General features: G+C 37.2%; 1 protein-coding gene across 2 annotated transcripts in view; it reads right to left on the bottom strand.

The window, feature by feature from the left end:
* LOC109001242 (F-box/kelch-repeat protein At1g74510-like) overlaps positions 1–15,795 on the bottom strand; it is a 945,981-nt gene that overhangs the window by 463,462 nt on the left and 466,724 nt on the right. The window lies entirely within an intron of this gene.

Below are 15,795 nucleotides of genomic sequence, written 5' to 3' on the forward strand. Positions count from 1 at the left end.
TTAGGGTTTGAGATGATATCAAGCCTAAAACCAATTTTTATTGGCCCAATCGAATTTCCAAGGTTTAAAAGGTTCGATAATGATATCATAATAAGGATTTGATTCATTAATAGCATGTGGAAGTGATTTAATCAAGTGATTAAACACAATACTAGAAATCAGGTTAGAAAGGGTTTGAAGGCCAACTTTAGGGTTTGGGAAACCGTTTAGGGTTTTGGTTTCAATCAAGCATTTGGGGTTTCAATTGGATTCCAACCATTTAGGGGTTTTGCTAGGATTGAAATCTTCTTTGGTCTGGCACAATTTGGTTGTACAGATGAAACAAAGTTTTGCTAAGGTAGAATGATCTCACACCTTGATTTCCTTCACAAATCTATCAAATGGTTCCTTTTTGTGCCCAGTGTCTAATACCATTCACTATGTGTGGCTAAGATCTTGTCAAGTGTCCAAATAAAACTTCTCTAACCTAATTTGGATATTTCACACTATGATTTTGAAAACACTACAATAGGTGCGCTTATCGAGGTTATTATTCACTCCAAAAAAAATGCATAATAAACTTAGTATTGAAAAATTATAAATATTCATATTAACCTATAATGAAAATCGTTTACCAAAATTCAATCCCGAAGTGCCCCTAAAAATAATTTCACAATTTCTAACAGACTTTTCGTCCGAAATTATGAAAAAAGGCTATTACGCCATAAAATCTTAAATAATCCACTGAGTCTAATGGCGTAGACCATAACGCATTTTGACACTTCTAATCACCTCAAATAATTAAACTCATAAATCTAGCACCATAGTGAGTGATAACACTGACTATGTTGACAGACTAAAACTTATGCGATTGGTCGATTCGTAAAAACTCATGGGGTTTTCATAAGATTCCTAATGTCAATAGAAATTCCACCAGTGAATTTCTAGCGGGTTGTTACATCTATTCCTAGTAACATCTGCCCAATCACATTTGAATAACACATATCAAGACTCAACATAATACATAACCTCAATTATGCATGTTAATTGGCCATACCATGCAGGGCCATATTCAGTGCATACGCTAACACTAAAATTTTGAGTTTTTTATTTTTTTCCATTTTCATAATTCCTAGTGTGATAGTTTGTGTCATTGACGACAATTCGCTTAAATTCATTGGCAACTTGCATAGGACCTTTAGAATGCATCACAACCTTATGACCCAATTCATTTATTCCATTATCATCCATTTTCATTACTTGAAAGATAGTTTTACTAGTATTGATTAAACAGAAGAAAAAATATAAACCTAATAAATTATGTGATATATTATTGAAGGAGATATAACAATTACATAGTCTTTAAACCAATTACAGAATTGGTCTTGGTGCCTCTTTTGTAGTTCATCATTTGATAAATTATTCAAATCAACTGTATTCTTCAGTATTTCCAAGTGCATCCTGCATATAATCACGTAAATGTATGTTATAATTACACAAATATAACTAAAATATAATTTAATTCGTACGTACTATTAATGTAACTCACATGCAAAATACAGTGAAATCATCAGAGTAGAAGAGAATATAGTGATGTTTCTATGTCCATGACATAAAGTCGAGATGACTGCCAACAACTTCCTCTTTAGAATCATCCAAGTTTCTAGATAGTCTATTGAATACCATTTGTGCGGATTCCAAATAATGAGAACAAAACATTAGTAATTCCTCCAAAAAATCTCCGTAAGCAATTTAACCTTCTGGTATAGCTTTGTTACGCACACGAAACTTAAGTCAATGTAGGTACCTTTGTAATGCCCGTCCTTGTGGTGGGACTTTTTATAAAATGATTTTAGGAAGAACAACTGGAATTACTGTTCGTTTTAAAACTATTTGCTTCCATACTCAGGGTGCAAAACTCTACGTTATAAAATAAAATGTGCTTTTAGAATAAAAGCGGTTTACAAAGGAAAACATCAATCTTACAATAAAGTAAAAAGGCCTCTCATGCACTTAAAATCTCATGCCTACATTTACGTGCTCTTCCCATGGGCTGTGTCCATCCTGACACATACTGCTCATTCAGTTCCTGTGGGGGGAGGGACAAACATAAAAACTAAAATGAGTCGATGACTTGTAAGCATTATTGCATACAGTTAAAATATAATAACATAGATTTTCATTTATGCATTTCATTCAATGCATACTATACGTACATGCATACATGCGAAAACATCACTTGATGGGTTTTCTTTTTTTTTAAAAGGGGGCTTTCTTTTCGTAAAACGTGTCCCCCGTCAATGTCTTCATTTCTTAAGAATTCAATGCATTCATGCATTCATACATTCTTTCTTATCACTTTCATTGGCCTATACAAAATGTTACACCTCGTGTATTGGGGTTAGCTGCCTTCTTTTGGACCAGGACTCCGCCCGTGGCCACAGGTTGGGAATCTCTTTTCAGTCAGGGGGTAGCACTGGGTGCACTACTAGTACTACTTACCCAGCATTGCAATCTGCCCAGTCCTTTGGTACCCTTTTCATTCATTCAAATAGCCGTTACACATTTTCATACAGTAAACGTTCAGTCGTTTCTTTCAGTTCAGTCCTTTCAGTCCTTTCATTTCTGTTCATTTCAACTCTATCTTTCGTTTAACAGTCCATCCATGAAAAATGTCATTTAAAAGCATGGGCTGAAACATCATCTTTCATGGCATCCATAAAACATCGGTTCATAGGGACCTTTTAAAACACCATACTTTCTTCGCGTCGTTCAAAGCATCAGTTAAAGCATCAGGCATCTGCCTCAACATTCCTTTTTGGGGAAAATACATACAATAGATATAGCGTATAGTCATCCTTTCACATGCATACAATTAATACTTTTGGGTGCATAAAAAGGGGCTGCCAAGGAGGGCCGTACATATGCATACCTTTGAACACTTATACTTAGCATGTTTTTCGTAAAACATCTTTCGTGTCGTTTTGTAAGGACATTGTAGAGTAAAGTGTTTTGTTTTCGTTTTCATTTCATGTATTTTAGAAAATTCTAAAAGAGTATGAACGTATACTTACCCAGACTCCATGCTACTTTCATATCATGCAGTCTATTCATGTGCGTGTAAGATGGCAACCTACATGCATATACATAACCTTGACGTCATTCTTTATCTAATGCATAAGCAACTAAACTTAGAAGACATAAGCTACAATTCACTTGGAACACTCCCCTTCTATCTCGTGCTCTTACGTGCCTTTTACTATGTTAAAACCTTCGGGATCCACTTACAATCACTACATCTTCCAAACTCATGGTCTTACCTTGAGTGCCCATCAATTAAAGTGAACAAATTATTCCGCCCGACAGAGTCATGCATCCCAATCCTAGACAATACACCCGTCACTACCTTCATGCATCTGAGCTCATTCCCATCAAATCCTCATTCCCATCCATACACACCATAGGGCTCTAAGCTGACTTTGAGACTTAAGCACTGTGTGCCTGTGCTTAGAATAGATTACTCATTACATATGGTGAATCCGTCCGGCACATGTGTCTCACCAGATTACACATGTACCTTACCCCTTCATCACCTAGGACCAACATATAATACGTTGATCACATGCTCATAGGGACAAGCGCCATACTCCTATACCAACCTTCTCTTAACCCAGCTAACATGACTCTTCATGCTACCCATCCCTTTTGATAGTTCATCCCAACACTTAACACGACAAGACTCCATTCACAGCTATGCCTTACGTCACGTCATATAGCTCGAGACTACTCTCAAGCTACACCGTGACAGTGTCACGTTACCTGACATCCTGCTACGTCATTTCTACGCCAACTCCTAACTCATCATGAGTACAGTCCCTAATGTACAACTGCCACATCATGACATCTTGTCACATTCCTGCTACGACATTCCTACACTAACTCTTCACCCATCATAAGCATGACTGCCAGTAACCATGCTTCCGCTGCTCACTTTTACACTTACTCTGCCACTTCACACATACTCCCTGTCATAAGTCAATCATGGACACTTGTCACCTCAGACTATAGGCCATATCAAAGCTACTTTGGGACACTGTTCCATAGTTCTCGACACTAATAACCACGCTCTACGCCCATCAACCACACAACCATCCTTATCTTTGCGACATGCACACGGTGTATCGATGTGCCTCGTGGAGTACACTTCACATGTACTCCCTCCTTACACGCTATGACCCATCACTACTACGACATTCCCACCATATGGTGCATCACTCCAATACATGGAGTACACTCCATGTGTGCTCCATTCACACACGCTACGCCTCACAAAGTACACTCCACCTGTACTCTTCCCATTCCACCTTACGTCATGAGGGTATATTTTACATATACTCTCCTTATCCCACACTACGCCACAAGAGTACACTTTACGTGTAGTCTCTTCCCAATCCACATGACACCACATCATCACTACAGCACATACTTCAAAACCACATTTCACAGCATAGTCCACAACACTACACATCATACAACACAGATACGCCCAATACTTCACTACATGGCACATCACAATTACTAATAGCACATTCCACAACCTAACCAACCAACTAACATAAATAACGAGGGATAGAGGGTTATAACATCATTGGGGTTGACCCGTGCGTTGTTCGCTGACTAGCTTCTCTAGCTTTCACATCTATTTTCGGCCAACCTTTGACTATTTCATGATCAAACATTGGGAAAATGTCATGTAACATGGTTTTCATCCCACTAGAGCCTTCATGTGCTTACTCATTATTGTCTCAGGCATCAGTAGCATGGTAAGATCTCTCCCCGTTTCTCTCCCCGTGAGCATACAAAATGATGTAACCTTGATAAATTTCATTGTTAATCAAATGATCATATACTATGTTGGGCATGAATAGATACACAATCCACATTTTCTACATGGGCAACAAATCAATGTATTTGTAGGACAACTCTCACATGCAAACTTCTAAAACTCATTGACACCATCGACTTAATCTTTTACATGTCGAGTTTTTTTTTTCCAACTCTATCCATAGCTTAACAATATTTGAAACATGAAATTAGATTTGAAAGAGAAAGCGAGACCATCAATAACTTAAAACTTAGTATGGAAAATGATATTGAACTTTGAAAAATAATGCAAAATAAAGGATAAATTGGAGTATCAAGATTAGTTAACTCAAATTAAAATTTTAACATAAAGACCTTTCATGCAAGTTTTGCAAAAAACAAAAAAATCCACTTCTTTTTAATTCCAGATTGGGAGGCACGACATAATTTTCGATTTTTTAATTTTTTGGTTCAGCATAAAACTTAGGTTCGATTATTTAATATAGGCCTTGTTGCAATGGAAGATCTCCAAGAAAGTGGATCAAAACCATACTTTTGGAATAAAAAAAAATATAAAAACTAATCTAGTTTAATGCATTATTTCAAATTAAAAGTTATGAAATTACGATTTAAACCCAAAATTATTCCAAAATCTTTCGTTCTAAAAAAAGAATTATTCTAAAATATCAATCCTTAAGTCCAAAGACCATTCTTATTGGATTAGCAATCCCAAAAGTTTAATTTTGGCTAATATCACATACTTTGTCTTTTTCTTATTACATTTAAAACCTACGGTCATATTGGATTATTCATCTACTCTCTATATAATAATATTCATATTATTAATTTAATCTTTTATCATTTTTTATCTAATTTATTTTTGTTATATTTTGTAGTTCTATCCATCATATATTAATTAATAATCATATTCTAATTAAATTATTGTTTAAAAAATTATATTTTTAATGGTCATTTAACACTAATATCTATTTTTTTTTAACTCATATGAAATTCCATATAAATGTTTTAACTACCAATCAAATTGGATATTACTACTAATGAATTAAAACTATGTTCGAGATGAAACAAAATTCACTCGTCTTAGAATTACCGATTACAAACAAATCATTCATCTTGGAATGAAAACCAACAAACCAACCAGGAACACATCTAAAACAAACCAATCAGTATGCATACCAAGGTAAAATCACTTGCCACCATTGGGGAGGAGGTATTTTCTCTAGGTCATATAGAGATTAATTGAGGAAAAATCAAACAAAAATATTTAGATTTTGCTGAAGGAGAACCTTAGTAAAACATCAGGACTTAGAAGTCAAACAATCAATACAAGCAAACAAGGAAGTATATAATAAAAACAATTAAGGTTTAGGATAGAAACTCGATGTTCTAACAATATTTAAGTGAACCAAAACAACAAAAAATTAACCAAAAACTCACTTTGCTTCCTGCATACAGTACATGCCAAGTCTAAAATTTGATTAAAAGTTGAAGTTTTGTCTAAAACCAAAATCATTGGAGATATTAATCTACATTGGACTATCTATCTCAAAGTCAAAATAATAATATAATATTAGATCTTTTAATAATAATTTTTTTAATTTTTTTTTATATTTTACACATACACTCCATTTATTAATTAATAATTTAATTTTTACTTAAAATTATTACTTTTCAACTATTTTTTTCCTCAACCTAATTAACCAATAAACATATTTTGCCAACCATTCTCACACCCAACAATCATATATACAATTTTTGTCAACATTTTTTAAACTAAAATATTTTTTTAGAGATAAAGAGTAGCTGACTTAATTTGGAAAAAAAAAATGACTTTACTGTAACTCAAAAGTGAAGTCTAAACATTTTGACTATTCCAATACAAACCATTTTAATAAAAGTTAGCTAAAATTTGACGAGGCAACATTCGTGGGTTTTATTGTCACAACCGGCCATGAAAATAGTAGAGGTGGAGGGGCTAGTCTTTGTTAGAGATAACGTTGATCATTCAAATATTCAAGCCAACTCAACGTCAAACTAGTAAGCTGCGTTGTTTCTGTCAACCCAGTGAGCTGCGTCTCCAAGTTTATCTCCAACGGCTTATCTTATATTTGAATGTTTGTAATCTATTTGTTGATCACTTGTAACAACCTTAGAATCTCTTAAGTTTGTTCTCATCCAAATGTAATTGCTCTGTTTATAAATATACGCATACACACTCTGCCTCTGGCAAGGATTTTCAGAACAATTTTGGTTTCTTTCATGGTATCAGATTTTTTTTAAGCTCACGCTTTTCTCAATCCTATAATGTTAACTATGCTTGTCAATTTATGGATTCACCTACCTTAGCACATTTTCAGCTCGTCAAAACAATCTTAAAGTATATTAATGGTACAACAGACTTGGATATTTGTATTTTGTTCACTAGTGACCTTCAGCTTTGCGGCTTCTGTAATGCGGTCGGGCAGCATGTCTTACAACCCAACATTCTGCAACTACTTATTGCACCTTTCTAGGCAGTAATTGTATCTCTTGGAGTGCCAATAAGTAACCTACAGTGCCGAAGCTAAATTTAGGTCCATGGCTGCCATAACAACTTCAACCACTTAGCATTCTTTTCTCCCACATGATCTGGGTATTTCTCTTCTTACAACATTAAGAAAAGTTATACTCAACCTCCGGTTTATAGTAACACACACCACGTACACACCTAAGCTGGTGAACCGGACTGGTCGACCACGTCACGGTTCAACGAGCCCCCTCCCTCACTCGACATCCCTTTCTCCCCTTCCTAAATCCGTCAGTTACTGTAACACCCGGACCCAAAATTGGTATAGTTGGACTATGGATTTTATTTATTTATTTATTTGAGCTTGATATTTAAGGTTTTTATATTACGGACTTGAGAAGTGATTTTTTTTTTTATTTGGGAATCTTGGCCGTTTATTTTTTTATTCTCCCTGCATGTTTTATTTTTTTTTTCTTCTCTTTCTGTCTATATTTTTTTTCACACGGCTTATTTCCGTCGCCCATAGCATGCATGCACACACACGACTTACCCTTCCATCCGCACACACGTCTCTTTTATCTCTAGGGTTTTTGCATTATATTTATAGACACTTGCTATTCCATGCTAGTAAAACTACTGCCCAAACACAAGCCGCCGCACCACTTTGAATCGTAAGCCAGCCCTCCATTGTCCATACTGCTGCCACCAGCAACCTCTGTGCCCAGCTCAAATGAAACCGACGCAACCCATGCACTGCATCTCCACGGATCGTGGCTCTTCCGCCGTACACCACAGTCACCATCTTTAACCTGTCTTTCCCTCAGACTCCATGCATGAAGCCGCCAAGGTCATTAAAGTGAACCCTTACACCACACGGTCTCATTGTCCCCTATTTTAGCCACCCAAAAACAGAGTAAGAAAATCGCCTCGCTCCCTCAGTTGTTCAGCCTCGTTAGACGACAGGGAACCACCCAGCCAACCTCAAACCGCTGGCTAAATACTCTTCGTCAGCCTTGTTCAGCCGTACGTTCATCATCAGCATGCCACCCAACTGCCAGCATATCCACCGAAGCCACTCAGCTCTGATCGGATCCCTGGTGTAGCCTCCTTCCTCGGTGCGCCCCGTCGCTGCCTCTTTCTTTCACACTTGAAAACTATTTCCGGTTTTAGTGAGCTTCTGTCGCATGTATTTGTAGTTCCAGTAACTTGTTGCCCTGCATTTTGAGGTGTTTTGCTCTTACGTAAGGTTAGGGAAGATTAGATCTAGGGTATTACGTTTTTACCCTTGAGTTACAAGCCAAATCACTAGGTGGTTTGTGTTTTTATATTTTTTTTCGGTTGGGTTGTCTTTTACGAAGGATTTTTTTTTTATTAAAGATATTTCTTATATTATGTTAGTCAAAAATGTTTCTTAAAGTGCTTTAAATTTGTTATTTCTTTCAAAAGAATAATCGATAATGTTGTATTTTTACTATGACTTAGTTTATTATATGGTTGCTGTATAATTTAAAATATTTTTGTATAATTATATTATCTAGTATTAGATTTTATAATTACACTTCAATAGTAAATAAGTTAGACTTTTAAATGTTTTTAGTCGAAGTTATTAAATGGACATTGCCAATTTTAGAAAGGGATGATAAAGTTTGGGCTTTTGAGGGTTTTAGGTTTTGTGGAATTAAAATAGGCTTAAATACCGAAATACGTGATTGATTGGAAATTTACGGGAATTACTTGATTATTTGATAGGTGACGATTGTTAATTGTTCGACATTTTGAGGAAAATTCTGAAAAGCTAAGAAGTTTAGGTAAGCGGGGTTCCTATGCTAGACTTTGCATTAAAATAAAATGAGCTGAGGTTATTTTTTGGAAACTATACAATTTGATTTTTGAAAAGAAATTTGAACTACCTTAGTTATTTGTTCTGCATTACTTATGAGATTCTGTTTAAGAAGAAAGTATTTTCTATCATGACTGGTATAGACATGAGCTTGTTATGACATTTTGTTTCTAAACTTTGGAAAAGAGAGCGAATATAAAATTTGTGCATAAATTATGTTGTGATATGATTTTGTTCTGTTCTGAAGATTTGGCTTAGTACTCTGTTTGGATAAGACGTGATTTCTAAAAACCTTTGGCATGACTCTCTGATTCTGAATTTGATTATGTTTCCGCTCTGTTCAGTTACGGCCCTGCCACAGGTGATAATAGTGGATACAGCCCAACCACAGGTTATAATAGTGGATACGGCCCCAACCACGGGTAATAATAGTGGATACGGCCCTATCACGGGTTATAGTAGTGGTCTCTATTTTCAGTGCACACCTTGGTGACAGAGTGTTTTATGTTCTACTTGGCTATCCGTAGATGCACAACCCTACCACGGGGGTTATACATGGCCTCTGTTCTGATATGATGTTCTGATGATGATGATGATCATTTACGCTATGCCAAAGAATATTTTGAATGAAATTATTTCTAAATTTTCGCTCTGATATTTTGATAACATGTTTTGCTTCCGCACTCTGAAAATAAAAATGTTTTGTTCTGCATTCTGATTTCTGTAAATGCTCATTTTTAAACACTGGTATATGTTCTCTGCTTACTGAGTTGTTGATAACTCACCCCTTATCTCCATATATTTTTCAGATAATTTTGATGGTTCAGTTGGAGAACAAGAGTAGAAAGTTTAGTAAGGTGTGATGATCGTAGTGGAATAAGTGCCTGAGGGTACAAATGCTTATTTCAGAGTCGTAGTTAGTAAACTGATTTATTTTTCGCGTATTTGATTTGATGAGTTGAGGATGTTTTCGAGTTTTTGTTATTGGGGATTTCTTTATTGTCGCCATGGAGGAACTTAGATTTTTTGTTTGATTAAGTGGATTAATATTTTATGGAATTTTCTGGATTTTATAGTTGTGTTATTTAAGTTAATTTTAAGTATTAAGAGCTAACTCTCCGGACCTCCTGGAATGGGGTGTTACAGTTACTCCTCCCAGCGAATAGCCACTCACACCGTCACCCCTCGATAGAGCCACCATGTTCAACGAACCCCCTCCATTACTCGACAACATCGCCTTCTCCCCCTCAGATCCCTTTCTCTCCCTCCCAAACAAACTACTCCGAGATGACATGCAATGCTCTTGGACTTACCTTTTCCTTTAAGGACTTTTGTTTTCAAATTAGAAATTTGTTTCGGTGCTTTTGTTGCTTGGTTGTGTTTTAGGCTTCTAGGTTTGTGATGATTGTTTTGATTTTTTTTTTTTTTTGGGTATTATGGGTTTTGGTCTTAGATTTTTCTTGAGTTTGTAATGGAATTACTTGGATTGTAGCAAAATGTACCAATTGAAGAGGTTTTTTAGACGTTGAGGTGCAATAAAGATGGTCACACAACAGAGGTGCTCATGAGAGGTTGGCCATTTTCTGCTACAACAAGCTTGTACGCCACTTCTATCATTTATTCTCTATTTGTTTCAAAGGAAAATATTTGAGAAACTTTTTTGTTTTTGGTTTAAGCAATTTAGCTTAAAGGAAAATAAGAGGTCTTTCCTTATCTTTACTCTGAGTTTTGCACAAAGACGAACTAAAGGAAATTCTTTGAAGTATTTACAAATGGAACAAACAGAGACCAATTTCCTCTTATATTGTTCTCACTTTGGATTTTGATTGCTTTGGTCTTATTGGTTGTTTTCATATTTTGAGTTCACAGGAAAGTTAGATATTGAAGTTCTTGGGCTTTATGTGGAATCCTCTCTCATTGGCCTTTTGTTAGCACGCCAGAAGTAGACAACCACCTGTAAAAGGGCTGGGTGATGTGGAGTTCAAGAATGGGAGCGGAGAGGTTAGGCCGTGCAGAAGGACAATGGGCTAGGGTTGGAGAAAATGCAGAAGGGGAACGAGGGGAAATAAATCATCGTTTTATATTAAAAATAATAAATAAATAAATGCCACGTAGGCTAGTGTGCGGAGGTTAAGAAAGAATGGGAGGTTGTGTAGAAGAACTCAAAACTAGTTGGCAGATATTTTCATAGAGCCCCTATCCAAAGCCCACTTCCAATCTTCACGAATAACTCGGTTTGTCCCAATCTTCAGTCACATTTGAGGGGTAGTGATAGGAGTATCTCACGCATGGAAGATTAGCACACCATGTGATATGAACCCGCGGGAAAGGAATCCCTTGAACCCACAGTCAATTTGAAAATACCCCAAGAAAGCCAAAATCAAGTCAATGGATGGAGAACCTAGACCCTATGAGAACTCGTTTCAAGAACCTAGATTATATTAAAATCTAGACCCGTTGAAGAACCCGTCTCAAGAACCCAGATTACAAAGGAGGAACGCCACAAAGGTTGTGATTTACCTTTGATAAGTTCAAAAGTTCAATTAAGAACAATAGGAGTAAAACTCAACTCACAATGAATAAATTCATCAAATTTCATAAACTTCATTATCTGATTAAAATGTGGCCACATAGAGTATTTAAAGCAAAACATAATGAAACCCTAGCCAAAATAAACCCCCCATCTTCCAAAAGTGCCCCTGGATGAACAGTGCCGCGGCTACAGTACGGAGCTACAGTAACTCGCTACAGTAACCCTAACCCTAGTTCAATAAAATAATAACTTTCCCAATATGCCCTTGCATAGGCATAAACCCAATTATTCTAAACAAATAAAATAGGTCCTTGAAATTAATTAAATAAGTTGAAAGTCTTCAAGTGTCCAAAGCCTATAAGTCATGTTGTTGCCATTTCCATAGCTTATGAAATGAATCAAAGCATAATCTTCATCGTTTAAGCCCTTGAACTTGTATTTGACCCATCTGGTACTTGCAACATATCTTTAAGACTAGGCCCACCTTGGTTCCCATCATTACCATGATCCCAGCAGAATCAAAGCAGAGTGGATCACTCCACAAGATCATCAAAACTGATAAGCTTAGTTGTATTCTCTTTCTATAATTGTATTATTTCCTTAACGAAAATGATATGTAGACAGCTATAGTATAACCTTTCCACAATTACACATTAATATATTGATATCTATTTTTTTTTTTTTTTGAATGGAAAATATGGACTTCATTAACTTAAAGAAATTGCAGAAACCTGCATACAATCTAGTTGAATAAACAACTCAACAGTGTCTGGTTCTAACTCTAAAGAACCCTTAGCAAGATTATGAGCAAATACATTGCCACATCTTTTAACAAAAACAACTCTCCAATTACCAAGATTCGAAAGTTGAGCCTTGGTATCACTGAGTATCATTCCAACTCGATCACTTCTATCATTTTGATAGAACACTACTGAGAACCCATCTGGACCAGGAGACCCCAGGGGATTCATTTGGAACAAAGCTGCATTGACTTCTTCTTTTGTAGACTCTTTTGATAACATGCTGTTCATATCCTCATCTACCTTATGCTACACATGGGCCAAGCAAGCTGCAATATTAACAAGGTTAGAAGAAGAAAACAAGTTTTGGTAGTGCAAGCAGAAAGTTCCAGCAATGTCTTCTTCACTGCATGCCACACCTCCATCCTACTTTATAATTCTTCTAATCTCATTAACTTTCCTTCTCTGGTTAGCACTTTGATGGAAAAACTTGGTATTTCTATCTCCATCTTTGAGCCATAATTGTTTAGCCCTCTGCTTCCACTTAGTATCTCCTCTTTCAATGAAATATCAACTTCTTTTTGAACCTGCATCACAGCCACTATATGAGCACCAACATTGACATTTTGAAGCTTGGATAGTTGCTTGAGCTTAACCTAAACTTCTTTTCTATGCTTGCAGATTGTATTCTTATTCCAAGTCAGCAGTGAATCCTTGCATCTCCCCAAATTCTGTTGCATTCTTCTCAGGTAAGAGCCTTGTAACTGCTGTTGTTGATCCCAGCTATTTTGAATAATATCCCTGCATTCTTCCCTCGGATCCCAACTAACTTCATATCTAAAAAGTTTAACTCTCCCTCTTCTTACAAAAACCCTCATTACTCATGGAGAATAAGAGAGGACAGTGGTCAGATGTCAGTGCAGCCAAGTCATTGAACTTACAATCACTAAATTTCCTAGCCCAAGTCAAATTGCCAAAGGCACAGTCCAGCCTTTCTTTGGTAAATTGATGTCCATCTTGATTGTTGCACCATGTAAATTTGGACCCTTTATAGCCCAAGTCACTCAATCCACAAGCATCCATAGCTTCTCTAAACCTTTCCATCTGCTGATAAGGTCTTCTAGTTGACGCTTGCTTCTCATGTTGATACAAAAGCTCATTAAAATCCCCAACACAAAGCCATGCTTTATCTTCTACAGGCTTTAGCATCCTCATCAGTTGCCAACTACCCTCTCTCTGAGCAGTTAATGGATGCCCATAGAACCCTGTGATCAACATTGCCTCATGATCCTCTTCTCTCTTCAAGTATAAAGAAATATGGTGTTGGGAAAAGTACTCCAACAGAACCTCATCCGAACCATGCCAAAAGAAAGCAAGCCCCCCACTGAGTCCCCTACTACCCACCACAAAACTTCTATCAAATGCTACTAAATTCCTGATTGCCTCCACTCTCTCCCTTCCACACTTAGTTTCCATCAAGAAAACTAACCTGGGCCACTTACTTCACCCACATGTGAAATTCCCTTACTATGCGAGGGTTCCCAAGCCCTCTACAGTTCCAGCCAAGGCCTATCATTGCTGTTGGTGGAGCTGCACTGCAGCCTCCACCAACCCAGATTCACAATTATTAAGAACCAAACCATCTTCGCACTTGATTTTCTTAAGAGCACTGCCAAACTCAGTCTGTAAAAGAGACTTACTTCTTTTTGTGCCTTTCTTAGTATCCACCTCAACTATTACTGGACCACAATTCACACCTCTTGCCCTTTTTTTCCACATGGCCCCCTTTGACATGGCCTGGTAAAAGAACCACTTGGCAAAGAAACATTTGCAGACATAGGACTCCTTAGACAGTAATGTGCGTTGGAAAGGACAACAGTTTTAGATACCCTTTCCATATCTGGTTTGCCCTTTTCAAAGTCCATGAGGCAGTCAAATTCCCCCTTGATTGTTGCACCAAGTTCATAAAAGGAAATAGGCACCTCAGTCCGACAATTCAGCTGCTCCACCTCAGAGTCCCCCTTGATTGTTGTAATAGATTCATAAAAGGAAATAGGCACCTCAGTCAGAGAATTCAGCTGCTCCACCTTAGATGGTCGACTTTCCAAAACCTTCTCATGAATATTCCCAGAAAGGGAAGTATTTTGCACAACTATAGATCGACTGTTTAATTGCATATCCTCTGACTTAGCACCCTCACATTGTTCTCTTTCCATAATAGGCACGACTGCCTTATTCGACTACTTCCTAGAAGGCAAGTCCTGCTCCGTAGCCTTAAGAATCCTCCTTCTTTTCCTCCATCCCTAAATCGGCTGCATCACCATCCCCTCCCTGAGCACCTGCTTGCTGCCACCTCGAATGGTGGTTATGACCAGAACTACCACCATACTTCCTCGCATCAAAGATGTTGGTATGCATAGGTTGTGCACGAAGCCAAGGACCATACTACTGAGACTTCACTCCTTCCCCTTGTTGGCCCAATCTTTGTCTTGTACAGCCCCTTCCCTTATGAAACAACACCCCACAATTGAAACAAAAATTTTGGAGTCTTTCATACTTAAAAGAAATCCAGTATTGATGCTCCTCGAATTGCAACCACCTACCTCTCAATAGAGGCTTGTGTAGATCAACAACAACCCTGACCCCAAGGCACCTCCCCCATGCCAAGCCATCAGACTCAGCTTCCACTCGAATGACATGACCAACTGAAGAACCAAACTCCTCTCCCAACTCTTATGTCATAGCTGCCAGAGGCATGTTATGCAGTTGAACCCAAAAAGTTCAAAATTAAAATGGAGGCCAACCATGGAAACAATTTCATCCACTTCTAAGAGAGTCAAGAGATTTCTATCAAAAAACCACGGACAACCACTTAGAACTTTTTCCTTCTTAGCCAACCATTGAAACTCTATTAAAAAACTCTGATCACCCAAGTCCTTAAACCTCACCCAGCCCTCTAATCTCCATACTTGTGACATAGTAGTCCGAAAAGCCTCATTATTAACTCTTTTTTCAGACATAACTTTTCCAATGATGCAGTGCTTCCCACGTATACTTCCCTCCTTAGCACCCTCATTGTGGACATGGAACATAGTACTCTCTTCCTTAGATAGGTGCAACTTTTCCCAACGCTTTGCCAGGTCTTCTGCTGCCATCATCAATCTCCCCTTCTTTCCCAGACTCTCAAGCAATGAGAGACTTGCACTCTTCCACGAGCAAGAGCACTCAACCTTACTATTTCTCTAGAGAGAAAAGAAGGACCCTCCCCATATATTGATTTATATTAAAGTTATCTGAACTTTATGTAATTTTA

Source organism: Juglans regia, chromosome 9, assembly GCF_001411555.2.
Source record: "Juglans regia cultivar Chandler chromosome 9, Walnut 2.0, whole genome shotgun sequence".
Taxonomy (NCBI): Eukaryota; Viridiplantae; Streptophyta; class Magnoliopsida; order Fagales; family Juglandaceae; genus Juglans; species Juglans regia.